This window comes from Ochotona princeps, chromosome 21 (assembly GCF_030435755.1).
Source record: "Ochotona princeps isolate mOchPri1 chromosome 21, mOchPri1.hap1, whole genome shotgun sequence".
NCBI lineage: Eukaryota > Metazoa > Chordata > Mammalia > Lagomorpha > Ochotonidae > Ochotona > Ochotona princeps.
This window is the reverse complement of record NC_080852.1, coordinates 13221883-13236977: the sequence shown is the minus strand read 5'-3', so window position 1 is coordinate 13236977 and position 15095 is coordinate 13221883. Positions and strand designations below refer to the sequence as shown.

General features: G+C 40.9%; 1 protein-coding gene across 2 annotated transcripts in view; it reads left to right on the top strand.

Annotated features, from left to right (window-relative positions):
- Positions 1 to 15095, top strand: part of SLC25A26 (solute carrier family 25 member 26) — a 102415-nt gene that overhangs the window by 26487 nt on the left and 60833 nt on the right. The window lies entirely within an intron of this gene.

Below are 15095 nucleotides of genomic sequence, written 5' to 3'. Positions count from 1 at the left end.
TCCTGGGTGCATTGTCAGGGAGCTGAATTGGAAGCGGAGCGGCCAGGACTGGTACCAATACTCATGTCGGAAGCCAGTGTTACCTCACTATGCCACAATGCTAACTTCTGCTAAGTTCTGTAAAAAATGCTGTTAATTGAGATAAATATTGCCCATTTTGAATGTTGAAATTCTTCACTTTATTTCCAGTTGTCTTTTTTATTTTTAAATTCCAGTCTTTATGATATACCAGCATTGTTACATGTGATTAGGACTTTGATTTCCATAAGGTAATAATCTATAGTATAGTGTATGTGATGTTTGTTTATTTAAGATTTATTTATTTGGGGCCCAGTGCGGTGGCCTACCAGCTCATGTCCTCGCCTTGAATCCATAAGGATGCCGGTTCTAATCCCGGCGGCCCCACTTCCCATCCAGCTCCCTGCTTGTGGCCTGGGAAAGCAGTCGAGGATGGCCCAAAGCCTTGGGACCCTGCACCCACATGGGAGACCCAAATGAGGCTCCTGCTACAGCTTGGCTCGGCTCCAGCCATTGCAGCCGCTTGGAGTGAATCATTGGACAGATGATCTTCCTCTGTCTCTCCTCCTCTCTGTATCTGGCTGTCCAACAAGATTTATTTATTTGAAGCCTAGGATTTAGAGAGCACGAGCTTCCATGCACTGGTTCACGATCCAGAGGGCTGTAGTGGGCAGAGCTTGGCCTGTCCTAAGCTAGGTTCCAGGAGCTTCTTCCAAGTCTCCCACGTGGGTGAAGGGGCTGAAGAACTTGGGCTATCTCTCAGTGTTTTCCCAGGTGCATTTTCAGGGACTGGATCAGAAGTGGAGCAGTCAGGACTCAAACCCATGTCTCTGTGAACTGCTGGTGTCACAGGGGCGGCTTTACCTACTATGATGTCACACTGGGCCTGATGCTGTTGTTTTTTTTTTTTTTTTTAAAGATTTCTTCATTTTCATTGCAAAGTCAGATACACAGAGAGGAGGAGAGACAGAGAGGAAGATCTTCCATCCGATGATTCACTCCCCAAGTGAGCCGCAACGGGCCAGTGCTGTGCCAATCCGAAGCCGGGAACCTGGAACCTCTTTCAGGTCTCCCACGCGGGTGCAGGGTCCCAATGCATTGGGCCGTCCTTGACTGCCTTCCCAGGCCACAAGCAGGGAGCTGGATGGGAAGTGGAGCTGCCGGGATTAGAACCGGCGCCCATATGGGATCCCGGGGCATTCAAGGTGAGGACTTTAGCCGCCAGGCCACGCTGCCGGGCCCAATGATGCTGTTGATTTTTAAAGTATTTGCTTTGGTGGTTAACTGAGTGTTTCGGGGGTATCTGTGTGTATGACTTACGTCTTTCAAAAATACCACGTGTAGTTTAGCTTCGTTCTCAACTTAAATACTTATTGCTGAATTGGTCAGACTGCACCGGGTGCCGGTAGAGGGGGAGCAGTAAAGGTGGTTCTTATTTTGTCCAAGAGGCACTGAGTAAATGAATCCATTTCGTGCCAGAGAAGGCGGATTTTGCATACATGCAGATGAAGCACATGTTTCCAACTGTGTTCCATTCTTTTAAAAATGTGTTTTGACACATGTCATGCTGGTAATTAATTTCTACGTCGCAGTCCTCGCACAGAGAATGACCTTGCTGAGATGACTGTGTTTACTCAAAATGGCAGTGCTTTGTTGCAGATTTAATTGGGGTCTTCTGCATTATGTGTATTCATAAAAGATACTTCAGACTTGATTTTAGTTGAGGTATTTCTTTTGCAAAGATTTCATGATAGAATTGGAGAGGAATGATTGCTGAATGAAACATAGCTTCTTTCCAAAACTAGAAAAATAAGAAGTAATCTATCTGCTTTAGGCAGAATTTCTGCGTTATGAACAGTTGGGTTCTCACATTAGTCTGACACCAGTATCACATCTTCTTACCAAGAGCTCATTTGATTGTTTCAATAAGAAAAAGCATGGAAATCTTAGAATCACTGAGAACCTTTGCTGGGTGCAATTTTTTTCTTTAAAACCGTTTTTATCTCTGTAGCAGTTGCCCATTAGAATGAGATTGAAGTTTGAATCTATGCATTATAAGATAGATGATGTGTGTTCTTTAGATTGTGTAAATTCTGTCATGCATTTTTATTGCATGTGACGCTTGTGGCGATTGCTTGCTCAATCCCTTACATTATCCTAAACTGCGTTAGTTCGTGTGCCTTTTTAGACTGAGCCTGAGTAAGGTCAGCAGATTACGCTGTTTGCCTCATCCTTACAGGATTAGTTTTTCGTATGATCTTGGCCAAATTGGTTGTGGTCCCACACTATGGTGCAGTGGGGGTCCGGCAATAAAATGGAGGTGCGGAGCAAACTCATAACCGCTGTCTGTTGCTCAGATGCTTTCATGGGTTTCATTGACCTGCAGGTTCTGGGGAGAGCTGCCTCATAATGTTGGATGTGATTTTGAAGGACTTGGATAGAGGGAAAAAGAGAAGCCACTTAATCAAAATGAAATAGGAATCAGTTAAGCTCAGCAAATGCATTTCATCCCTCCGCTTGTACTCGGCAGTCATCTTTGGAGTGCCCCCTGCGTGTTGAGAATTGTTAGAACACTTGGGTCCCCCCACAAGGATCACATTGATGGGGAAACACACGGGGAAGTCGTTCGTTACAGTGCAGTGCTGTAATTGCCACAACAGTGGGTGCATACAAGGTGCAGCTGGGGTTTTAGAAGAACCAGTGCTCGAGTGGTACTCACTTGGCATTTGTTCCCTTAATCAAAATGAGTCTTAATTCTTGAAGCAGTGGCTTTTAGTAATTAGGGAGACAAGCACTTGGAACAGCACCAGCAGCACAAGGGCGTGGAAGAACACATGTGTCCGTCAGTTATCTAAGCAGAATTGGGCTTTGCGTCTGGCAACAACAGTGGTTTTTCGCTACCTCGGTGAACCAGTTGAAGGCTGTTGAAGCAAAGTGGGGTATCTGCCAGCAGGAGAGGTTGAACCTGCAGCCCCAGCTGGACCTTCTCCAGGGGACCAGAGAGGAACACATTGAAAAAGCCAAAAAAAAAAGAAAGAGCCTGTTGAGTATCCACTGGAGTGGAGAGGATAAATTTTTTTAAAAAGATTTATTTAGGGGGGAGGGGAGGGGTGATTCCCAGTTCCAACGAAACTGTATCACATAATACAATGTAATCAATGAATAATAATAATAAAAAAAGATTTATTTATTTTTATTGGGTAGGTGAATATACAGAGAGGAAAAGTGACAGAGAGGAAGATTTTCCGTCCAACAATTCACTCCCCAAGTAACCACAGCGTTAGGAGCTGAGCCAATCAGAAGCCTGGAGCCAGGAGCCTCTTCCGGGTCTCCTACACGGATGCAGGGTCCCAAGGCTTTGGACTGTCCTCGACTGCTTTCCCAGGCCACAGGCAGGGAACTGGATGGGAAACGGGATGCCGGGATAAGAACCAGTGCCCATCTAGGATCTGGGTGTGTGCCAAGTGAGGACTACCCGCTAGGCTACTGGGACCCAAGTTAACACTTTAACCAGCATTGTAGAACTCTGTTTTGCCTGTCTCACCAAAGGTGCTAGCAATCTGAGATAGTAATGTCACTTTGCTTTAATTTTAAGATTGGGCTAAGAACTGGTTTACGTTGATCCATGTACTTTCTGCAATGCCTGCCTATCACATAATATATGCTCAAAAAGTATTAGTTAAGGTTTTGAGTATTCTTGATAACTGGAAGAGTCTTGAACCCTAAAGCATACCTAACTGCCCATTCCCAGCTACTGCTGTTGACAAGTTTTTAAATCTTTCCCAGCCCAGGTTGCCCCCTGAGCGAGGAACTTGGCTGAGACTGTAGTGCCCCTTGAAGTAGTCCCGTGAGGCAGGTCTCAGAGCAGTGCAGCCTGCCAGCAGAGTCAGAAATTGAGCCTGTTTCTAACTTGTTGGGTTCTTTAGAGGGGTTGTTGCAACCTTGATGTGTCAGTGTAGAACAGGTGAACACTGGTTGGTGAGGACTGCTGATGGCTGTGAGGGAGTGAGAGGTCTCACCGTCACTCCCCGGGGTCCTTGGGTACACTTTGGAGAGTGTTTCATCCACATGTTTATGGAGAAGAGCTGCTGCACTGGCAGCAAATTGCGCGTTTTATACAGTGGCTGCTGCCGATGGAAAAAGAGCAGATTGACATTATAATGCAAAGTGGCTCTAATAACCAGGCTAATCAGAATTGTCAGTGGAAGTGGGTTAGTAAAATGTGGAGATTCTTCTTTTGTAGATCAAATTGATAATTCACTGGAATTTATTCTGAAAACAATATTAACCATTTTGAGGGAATTTTTCTTTCTGGGATTGCAACACTTGAATGTTTTCCATTGAAAAACTTTCTGAAGCAATTGTAACTACACCTTTTGTTTCTCCTAGAGTCTGTTTTCTGATTCCTGCTTTCATGATAGTAAAAACGCAGTTTTTAAAGTGTCATCTGATTTATACTTCTTTTCTCTTTGTATCAGTGTGCATGATTTCTTGAATTGCCTATTTCTTTGATTTTGATTATACATGTTTTCCAAAATAACACAGTTCTTAAACAGTCCATCGAAGTTTTAGGTCTGTGGCTCGCACGAGTGTTAGCATAATACCTTCGTTCTTTTATCTCTGGGTGATTTCTTGTGCAATGACTGCCGGACACCGTGGTCGTTTCCACGTGGCAGAGACGCTGCTCTTCAGGGCGGTGAGTCGGTCTCCCAGCCTATTCAGCTACTGCGATCTCTGCATTTGATAGGTGATGAATACCAAAAAGTCAGTAATTTTCTGAAGTTCCTATCTTAAATCATGAAAAAAAGTTTGTATGGGTCTGGTTTCCTAAGCAAAGTAGTAACTTGAAGTTACGCACTTCAGTTCTACATCTTGGCCATTTTTGTCCAAAAAAGAAAAAAGTGATGAGAAATCTTTCCAAACTTTAAATGTGAAGTTGTTTTTCAGTAAAAATCCCATGCAAACATATTGAACCCTATTTTAATCCTACATAATTCATTTTATTAACTATGACCAAATAGAACATCTGTTAAAATTCCATAATGTTGGCTTCATGGGAAAAAGGAAAAACTCCTTGTTTGCTCTTGGAATTGGTCCATTGTTTTATTTTGAGGCTCTCAGTAAATGTAATGAGACATTGTTATTAGTGGGAACATTAAACAAATGAAAATGACATTTCCCCTTTAATCACAGAGATTTACACTTAATTGCATTTACATTATGAAAACGTTATTTGCAGAGGTGTTCTGTGAAGGATGAGTGATATTTCATCAGTTCATCATTTTAGAACCTCAAATTAGCATTCTTCAAATACAGATTTGAGCCTACAGTTTTTCATCATTTCTTAAGTAAACATATTATTCGGAGGGACAAATCAGAGAAATTATTTTTATATGGAAGAATGGCTTGAGTCCCTCCCTGCGCCTTTTCTGATGTTTTGTTTACGTGAAACCAGCTGTTACTTCCTTTTCTCGCTCTTTGGGTGGATTGCAGCCGCCTTAGGAGGACGCTGTGCTAGTGCTTCTGATCTCCGGTTACTCTGGTGTGTCTTGTGCGGGTTTACGTGCATGTAAACACAATAATCCAGGGAATCTGTTGGGTACAAGTGTAAAATCTTTGGATTTCTCATGTTAAACGTTACAGTTGTCGTCTGTAGCGTTCACAGAGCCCTGTGTTTGTTCCTTTGTGTTTTCCGTTCCATCTGAAATATCCCCCCTTCCTCTTTGCGGGCTAGGATGGATCACGTTTAGGCTGCATAGAACAGAAAATAGAACTATAGCAGTTTGACCAAATAAGGTTTTTGTTTTGTTTTGTTTTTAAATAAAAAGAAATCTGATGATGTCCTGTCTCTGGCTAGTGTACTGTTTAAATGTACTGTATTTGACTAACCTGATTATACGGGTTAATTGGCTCAGTTGACAAAACGGCTGCTGTAGTTGTAGGCATCATGGTCCCATTTCCAGAATAAAGCAGCGGAGGAGGCCATACCAGCCAGCTGCGTGGGGACCGGGGAAGTGAGTTGTCAGCCTTTCAGTGGAGAGAGAGAGAGAGAGAGACAGACAGACAGACAAAGAGGAGTTTGGAGCAGCTGATGCTAAGTCACCCTGCAGTGTCTGCTGGGCTTTTTCTCTTCATTTTCTTCCAGCTGAATTCTGTTCTTGTGCAGGCTGCCGTTGCCTGTGTGTCTCCAGCATCAGCCCACCCTCGACTGTTGTCTTGTTAACTCCCCTATCATCTTGTCTGCCCGCACAGGTTTTTTTGGACGTTTCATTCTGCTTTGTAAATGGGAGTATTAGTTCTTACTTTTCTTTGTGACCTTTGTCCTATTTGGCGGCAGTGTATTCTTTTGGAATTAGAATTTTGAAGATGCCAGTTTACCTGAAGGTATTGATGTGGATGTGTTACTTTTGTTTTAAAGTTACGATCTTAAATACCTCTATTGACGTATTTATGTATAAGCAGTTTGCTTAAAATACGTGAATTATATTTTAAATGGAAATGATTACTTAGGTTTACTGAGTTCCATGCACTGTACTAAGTTTTTTGCATACATTTTTTCAGTTAATCCTTCCAGTAACCCATAGCATTTTTACAGAGAGGAAGGCAGAGTAAGATTGTCTAGCGAAAAGTCTCACATCCAGCCGGTGGGAGAGCCCAGAACACAGAGCCCGTCTTCTTAACCAATGCTGTGAATTGCATGGTTCACAATTAATATGCAGATAAAGTTTCCTAGAGAGAAAATGAATAGTCCACATACTAATCTTCCATCTTTTAGGATTGCCATTAGTGCCAGGATTTTGGGAAAAAAAATTTATAGCAATAAAGAGTCTATGTAACATTAACAAGTTAAGTAGAAAATATAAGCTCCTGGAAAGAATTGCCTTCCATGGAAATGCCTGTGAAAAACAGTGGCTTCCCGGTGCATGTTCTGTGATCACCTGCTTCACCCTTGTCACGTTCCTTTTCTGAGGAGCCCATGTCCTGGACCATCCAACTTAAAAAGACCTAGCCGGCCCGTCACTCACCTCTACCCTCGAATGCACTGTTCTACATTCGTTTCTAGCTTATACGTTTCTGACCCTTCTCTCTCAAAACGTATCCACCCTGAGGGCAGGTGCTCCTGCCTGCCTTGCTCCCTGCTTTTAGAAATGCAAGCATTACATAATCTCAGACCTTGAGGAGGAGCATCTGAAATGTAGCACACGAAAGCTGTTTAATGAGGAGAGCATCCACTTGCCCTCAGAAGTGGACTAGTTCTCATTGCTTAGGTGCTCCAGGGCCATATGGCTTCAGCCAGAATTATGGAGTTCTTAATTGCCAAGCAAATGAATGATTTTCTGCACAATAATTTTTGTATTTACAATTAGGTTAGATTTTCTGTCTTTTGTTTTCTGATATTCTTATACATTCTACATGTAGCCCCTTTTAAAAAGCTTGCTTCGCCAGTTAAGATTGACCATGTTTATATTTTATATATGCAAAGAGTTTTTCAGAATACTGTATGAGAATAGTAGACAACCTGTTTGTGAAGAATATGCTTTGTCAGATACTTACAAGTTGTGTCTGCTGAACACTGTGTGACTCAGAACTGGAGGCGTTGCTGGGAGAGCAGCAGCCAGCGTCCTCCACCAGGTCCCCACAGTGGTAGGCTGGTGTTTTAGAGATATACTTTGTTTGAAAGGCAGACTTACATGGAGGAGAGATAAGTCTTCGGTTGACTGCTTCACTCCTCATATGGCTACAGTGGCTGGAGCTGAGCTGATCAGAAACCAGGAGCTTCTCGGGGGGTCTCCCATATGGGTACAGGGCCTAAGGGTTGGAGCCATCCTCTGCTGCTTTCCCAGGCCATAAGTGGATTGAAAGTGGAGCAGTCAGAACATGAACCCGTGCCGGTGAAGGATGCTGGTGCCACAGGGAGAGGATTAATGTCCTAAGCCACCACATTGGCCCTTGTAGGTTAGTTCGAATAGTGCTGCAGATCTTACGAAGCTGAAAATAGGGCTACATGCTGAAGAACTCGTAGCATTCTGTTGTCTTCACAAATAGGGTATCGCTGGATTTTGTCACTTCTGATCTAGCTCTCTGCTGATGGCCTAAAGCAGCAGAGGATAGCCTTGGTGCCCTGCACGCCCATGGGAGACCCAGAAAAAGCCCCTGGCTCACAGCTTCCAATTGGCCCAGTTCTGACCACTGCTGCCATTTGGGGAAGTTGAACCAGCCAATGGAAGATCTGTCCCTCTCTCTGTAACTCGCTCAAGAAAATAAATAAATCTTAAAGCAGCCAAATAGGCTATCTTTGAAGACACTGATGTTGGGTCTCCAGCAAGTTTGATTAAAAGAGCAGGCCAAGTGGGAAGCACATCATAGAGGAAGATGACAGGAATGCTGGTCTTTCTAAAGCAAGTGAATTGGTCCAACAGTAGGGAATTTGGAACTGAGTAATGAGAAGTTCTTGCTTCTGTAGAAACGTGCTGCTTGCTCTATATATCTTGTGCATTTTTGCTGTTAGCATGAATTGTAATTACTTAAGAGTATGTTGAGAAACTTTTTAGCTGATTTTTTTTTGTGTGTGTGTGTGTGTGTGAGACCAGGTGACTTTGAAAGCCTTTTAACAAGTCGTTGCTATTGGAGTGTGTACACAAAAGCTTTAAAGTTATTATTTCTTTTGGCTTCTCTCTCTGACAGTGGCTTAGTGTGAATGATGTACTAACTAATGAAGAGAAAAAAATTCTTGAGATTCTTATACTGTTTACTGTCTTATTGTCTGAACTAACACCTTCATATAAGGAACACTAAGATAATCTCTATATTAAAAAAGTTATGAAATCAAATCTAGGATTTTTATGCATAATTCCAAAATAAGAGGTGAAAGGAGTCATTTATTCCAAATGGTTTAATGTGTTTATAAGTGATTTTGGCTACTGGGCCACAAAATACCTATTATATGATCTGTAATAAAAGCAGTTATAGTTTGCATGATACTAATATTAATACTAATTAATTATGTATTTTACACGTGCTTTTCTGATCTTTAAAGTCTAATATACGAATGTTTGTTTTTGAAGACAGCAAGCCAAGGCTTAGAAAATTGAATATACATTGAGCATCCCTGATCCAGAAATCTGCAATATGGAATGCTGTGGAGTCTGAGTCTTCTTGAGTGGGATTCTGATGCCACAGCAGAAAATTCCATACCTGTCATCGCATGATGGAGATGGTGGGAATGCAGGTGCACTGGCAATGTTGCTCGGAATTGCCTTCAGGCTGTGTCTATCAGGTGTGTCTTAAATGTAAATGAATATCATGTTGAGGTGGAAGTTACATCCCTGAGATAAAACGTTGGCATTTCTATGAAAATATTCAAAGTGAAAAATCTGAGCTCTGGAAAATTCTTGTTCCAAACAGTTTGGATAAGGGATGCTCAATTTGTTACACAGCTAGGAAATGACAGGAATGGAATTTGGGGTTGAACCTGCATAATTCCAGATACTGTATTCCTTATTATTGTTCCCTTCCTGTTCGTGTCTTATAGATAAATTCAATGATTTTTGCTCTCTAAACATGTTCCAAAAAGTCCTGGGAAAGTAAAGGATGGCATATTTCAAAGACTTGGACCAAATCCCCTGAGCTGGAAGTAGAGCACGATTTCTGAGAAGCTTCTGAGTCTGGCTTTTAGAGTGTATCAGCAGCGTCCTTCACCCAGTCATTAGCAAGGCTACTTAACAATATTCTTACCGATTTTAAAAACCTTCCATTTGCTCTACCTCCAAGGGCTTCACTATGTGTTCCAAGAAGCAGTGTAGCATATGGGAAACAGTTGTTAATCTTGGGCATAAAAATAGGTTTTGTAGACAGCTTTGTGATTAGAATTAATTTACTGATCTAGCAAAGAAGCAGGGACTGGTAAAGAGAAAGAAATTTGTTTTTCCCATTTGAAAATACTCTGCTTTTGATTAGAGCTGGTTGGTGCAAAACGTTTTTATGAAATAGCACGCTAGAGGGTGCACAGTGCCTGTGTTTTAGACATCAGCAAAGGAGCTTTAATATGCACGAAGCTGGAAGCTCTTGAGTTGTCTGGCACATTCAAAAGGACTCAAATAGGAAAGTGAAAACCCAGACATAGTAAGCAATGTTTTTAGAACCAAAGTATATAAATGAACTTTTATTTCATCTTATGGTGTAGAATTACATTTGTTTATTAGGGCTCTAATTTCTAAAAACTCTTACATGGAAAAATGGAAACACCCAGCAGTAAGTTAGTGCAATGAAGCTCTGCAGTCCCATTGCTCACGCAGTAGTTGCCAGAATTTGACCAGCGTAGTCCTTCTGTAGCTAAACTTACTTCCCACACTTCTTTATTATTTCAAAACAAGTACAAGCATCTTACTTCATCCAGAAATATTTCATTGTGTACCTCTGAATGATAAGAACTGTAAGTATGTTTAATTTGTCAGAAATGAATGTCATAATAGAAAGACAAATGCCGCATGATCTCACATGTGGCATGCAGAAAGATCAAAGAAGCCGAGCTACACGGTTTCATGTTCCAGGTGTCTGAGATCCGGTGAGAGTGCTGAGGAAGGTTTTAATTCGATTGTAATAATTGTTACGTAAGGTGTTCTGTGTCAGATCATCACATTGTATATCTTATAGTTTTTGTCAGTTATGTTAAAATATGGCTGTTACTGTCTTAAAATATTTCCTCCAACTTATTTATCCATTACAAATGGAAGAATAGTCATTTCACGGTGGAAAAAAATGGCAGACTACTTTTTCCAAGTTATTGAGGTCAGCATCACTAGTAATAAGACAACACTGACATCAGCTCCCCCCCCATGTGATACACCAGGAGGACACAGTACCACTTAATAGCCTTCTTGTGAAGTTTTGCAAAGGGTCAGTGTGATCATGAGGAAACATAAGACAAGCAGAAATATGACCCAGTGTACAAAATTGGCCAGATAACGAACATTGTACAGATTAAGGAGACTTGGTGAATCATGCAGTATGTCATTCAGAATGGATCTGAAGATAGGAAGCACATCTTAGGGAGAAAACAGGTCAAATCCACGTAAGAGGTATGATTTAACCATTACTATTGTTGCAGCCATTTTGGGAGCCAGCTGTGATTATCATACTCTGCTCAGGTTGTTAACATTAGGAAGGCCAGAAGCAGGCTACACATGAACACTGTATATATTTTACCAACTTTCATGAAAGCCCAAATTGTTTCAAATACTAAGCGAGAAAGAGAATGCTAGATTTAGGCATCGTGTGAAATTTTCAGTGTACTTTTAAAGATGATCTAAAATAATGACTCCTTAAATTTGAAGTTGATGTTTTTAATCCCTGATATGTGCAACTGAAAACGAATCAAAACACATAGCAGCACTTAGTGTTGAATAAAGCTTGCGGTCCTGCTTCCCAGCAGGCTTCCTTTTCTGCTCGGCTCCTTTGACTTTGATGATGATATCCATACCTCTGACTAACCTCCTTAAGCCTCTCTTCTTTCAGTTGTCAACTTTAGAGGCATGCAGTCCTTTGAGTTTTGGGGTAGAAGAAGTGATGCAGATCCAGTTGTACCTTTCCTTGACCCAGCTCCTTTCTAGCATCTCAGTTGATTGATGCCTCTGCAGTTACAGCTACTTAATTGTTTATTTGCATGTTTGTTTCTTATCCTTCACCTTTCAACACCTTGTTTTTCTTCATATGATGGATCTATTGCTTACTTTTTGCTGTTTTGATCTACTTATTTTGCAGATCTCACTTCCTAGAAAGGCCTTTTTAAGCTGTACTTTATTAGGTAGACACATAAGAATTTTATGTGTGTGTGTGGGGTACTCTGGTACTTCAGTACATTTGTCCAATGTGTAATGTTCAAATCAAAGTAAACATATATTCAAACATTTGGTTTCTTTTTGATAGAAGCTTTTAATATCCTTTCTTCTGGCCTTTTTGAAATATTTGGTGCATTATTACCACCAATAGTCCCTCTGGTGTTCAGTAGCACAGCAGAACTTATTTCTCCTATCCAATTTTAAGTTAGAACCTGTTGACCCACTCTATGTACTTCAAACCCCCAATATTGCCTTCAGAATTCCTTTTTTATCTGGTGTGTTCATTTATTGTGTCTGGACTTCTCTGCATTGCTTTCTTGGGTTGGATTTGCTGTTTGCTGAAGGTTGCAGAACGGATCATGAATGGGGCAGATTGTGACTTTGCAGCCAGACTAGGTTCCAGCTACAAATTTGCCTCTGAAGAGCTCACACTTCTGCCTGTGTTCTCGCTGAGCAGAAATGCTTTAAGGCATAACAGGTGCAAAAAAATAGCTCATTTGTTTGAAAGGTTTTATATCCTTTTTTTTTTTTCTGGGGAAATGATCAGATAATTATCTTAAGTGCTCAGAACAGTTTACAAATCTCATCATACACATGCCTGATGATAGCCATTAATGATGCTGCTTTGGCTTCAAGTCTGTTTCGTTGACTTTTTTTTAAAAGTACGAATTATGTTAATGCTCTTAGAAGAGCATTTTGATCTCATCAGTTTTGTGTGTGTACTAATTATGTTTGGGAAATGAGTGGTTACATTGGTCTGTAGGAGTCCTATAAGTGGATTACCTAGTTTTCTAATACAGTTTAACCATACCTTGATCCACAGTCCTTCCTGTTTGTCTGCGATTACTTCATACTTCCGTAAGGGTAACAGAATGATGGCCAGATTGATATGAAATTTATTGTGCTTCATAGGTCAAATTGACTATGGCATCAACTAAGTTGAAGATACAGTACCATCTTTTTAGAGAGGAGACGAAGATGTATCTCATACTGATTCCGAAAGAGGTAGAAGTTGAATCAAGGATGATTTATCCTTTGATTCATCCAGTTGGTTACCAAAGTATTTTCATCATCCTTATTTAGTATGAATTTGAATAAAGTGTTGCAGTACTTGGTATCCATCTCATCAATTTCACATTGGACTAGCTTTGATTGGGTGCAAACACCAACTAAAGGCTCTGGCCTTTGGTGAATGGTAAGTTTTCAATGTGTAATTTTTCTGCATTTTAAGGAAGAAATTGAATGAATTTATTCAGCTCCTGTCATATGCTGGACGGAAGATCTTCCTCTCTGTCTCTCCTCTCTGTATATCCGCCTTTCCAATAAAAGTAAAAATAAATCTTTAAAAAAAAATAAAGTGAATTGCACCAAAATCTTGTCTTCTCCCTCTTCAGATGTGTATTTTGAAAAATTACAGTTTGCAGGAAGTTAAAACATGTCTTTCCTCGACATTCACCAATTAACCTTTTGCTTCCTCTTTATCTTCCTTTCTCTGCCATTGCTCTTTAAGTATTTTTAGTAGGAAACATAAAAAAAATTACTTATTAAACTTTCAGTGTCTGTCTTACAAGAATGAAGTCATACTTCTCAGTCGTAAATACCATTATCATGCCCAAGAAGCTTAACTGTACCATATTAATATTATCTAATATACGGTCAGTTTTTTGTATTCTAATAATAAAAGCTTGTAATATTTTTCCTCCCTTAGAGTAAGTCAAGGATCATATGTTTGGTTGTTCGGATTTCAGCCTTTATCTGGCTTGTCAGATTACATTGCAATTAGGTTTTTTTTTTTTTTTAACAGATTCCACATTCATTGTAAACATTCTAACATGTTTTTATGATATTTTCATATTTTTCAAATGAATAATACATTTCTTTTAAGATTTATTTATTTTTATTGGGAAGTCAGATATACAGAGAGGAGGAGAGACAGGAAGATCTTCCATCTGCTGCTTCACTCCCCAAGTGGCCACAACAGCTAGAGCTGCGCTGATCAGAAGCCAGGAGCTTCGAGCTTCCTCTAGGTCTCCCTTGTGGTTGCAGGGTCCCAGGGCTTTGGGCCGTCTTCGACTACTTTCACAGGCAGCAGGCAGTGAGCTGGATGGGAAGTGGGGTTGCCAGAATTAGAACCAGTGCCCTTATGGGATCCTGGCTCATGCAAGGCAAGGACTTTAATCTCCAGGATACTGCGCCGGGCCTGATATTTCATATTTTGTTGTATCAGAAGGCACATAATATCCTGTATGTGGTGAGGCTGAGATTAATCATTTAAGTTGATATTCTCTAGTTTTTTATATACCAAAAGTTCTTATTTAATAAGTAATCTATGGAGTACTAGTTTGAGACTTACTAGTTAGCCCCTTCTCCACACTTGATCTTAGCCAAAAGGCCGAGAAGCGATAGCCTCTTCTCCAGTCATCTTTAACCTAATAGTATTCGCATCTGTAGATACTGCCTGAGGCGTGTATTACATTGGTGGTTGCATAATGGTGATTTTCCTAATGCTGTGTGAATTTATTAGCCGAAATTTTTCAGTAAAGAAGAGCTTTCTTTGCCACTCCCTAATTTTTTTTTAGTATCCCTGTTGCTTTCTGATTTTGTAGATTGTAATTATGAATGATACAAATCACCTGTGTAAAGTGATGTTCGGGAAGGAGAGTTGGAGTATAGTCACGGGCAAGTGCAACCATCATCCAGTGATATTATTCTTTTTTGTTAAATAATTGTTGTCTCTCACTATTAGTCTTTTTGAAGCTTAAACTTTACCAAATTTGACCAGTGGGAGCCTCTCCTGGCTTGTCTTGTCTTCATTTTTAATGTTTTTTTCTGTATTTGGAAGGCAGAGATATAGAAAATGATCGTAATCTGCGACTTTACCCTCCATGTCTGTGAGCAGCTGGAGCTGGCCCAGGCCAAAGCCAGAAACCCACAGCTCCATCCAGATCTGCCATGTGGGTTGCAGGGACGCAAGCACTGGTGTCATCCTGTTGCCTTCCAGGGTACGCCAGCAGGGGTCAGAAGTGGAGCAGCAAAGGAAATCAACGCATCCAGTATGGGATGCAGGTGTCTTAACAGTGTCCCTTCCTCAAACAGCACCCCAACTTCTCTGCTGTCATGACATGGCCCCTTTAATCTTTGAGGATCAGCTTATTAGCATATTGAAGTGTCTCCTTTTTAGCTTGTGCTGCTGCTCCTGCCCAGCAGCCATCTTCTGAGGGAGCCTTAGAATCCTTCTGG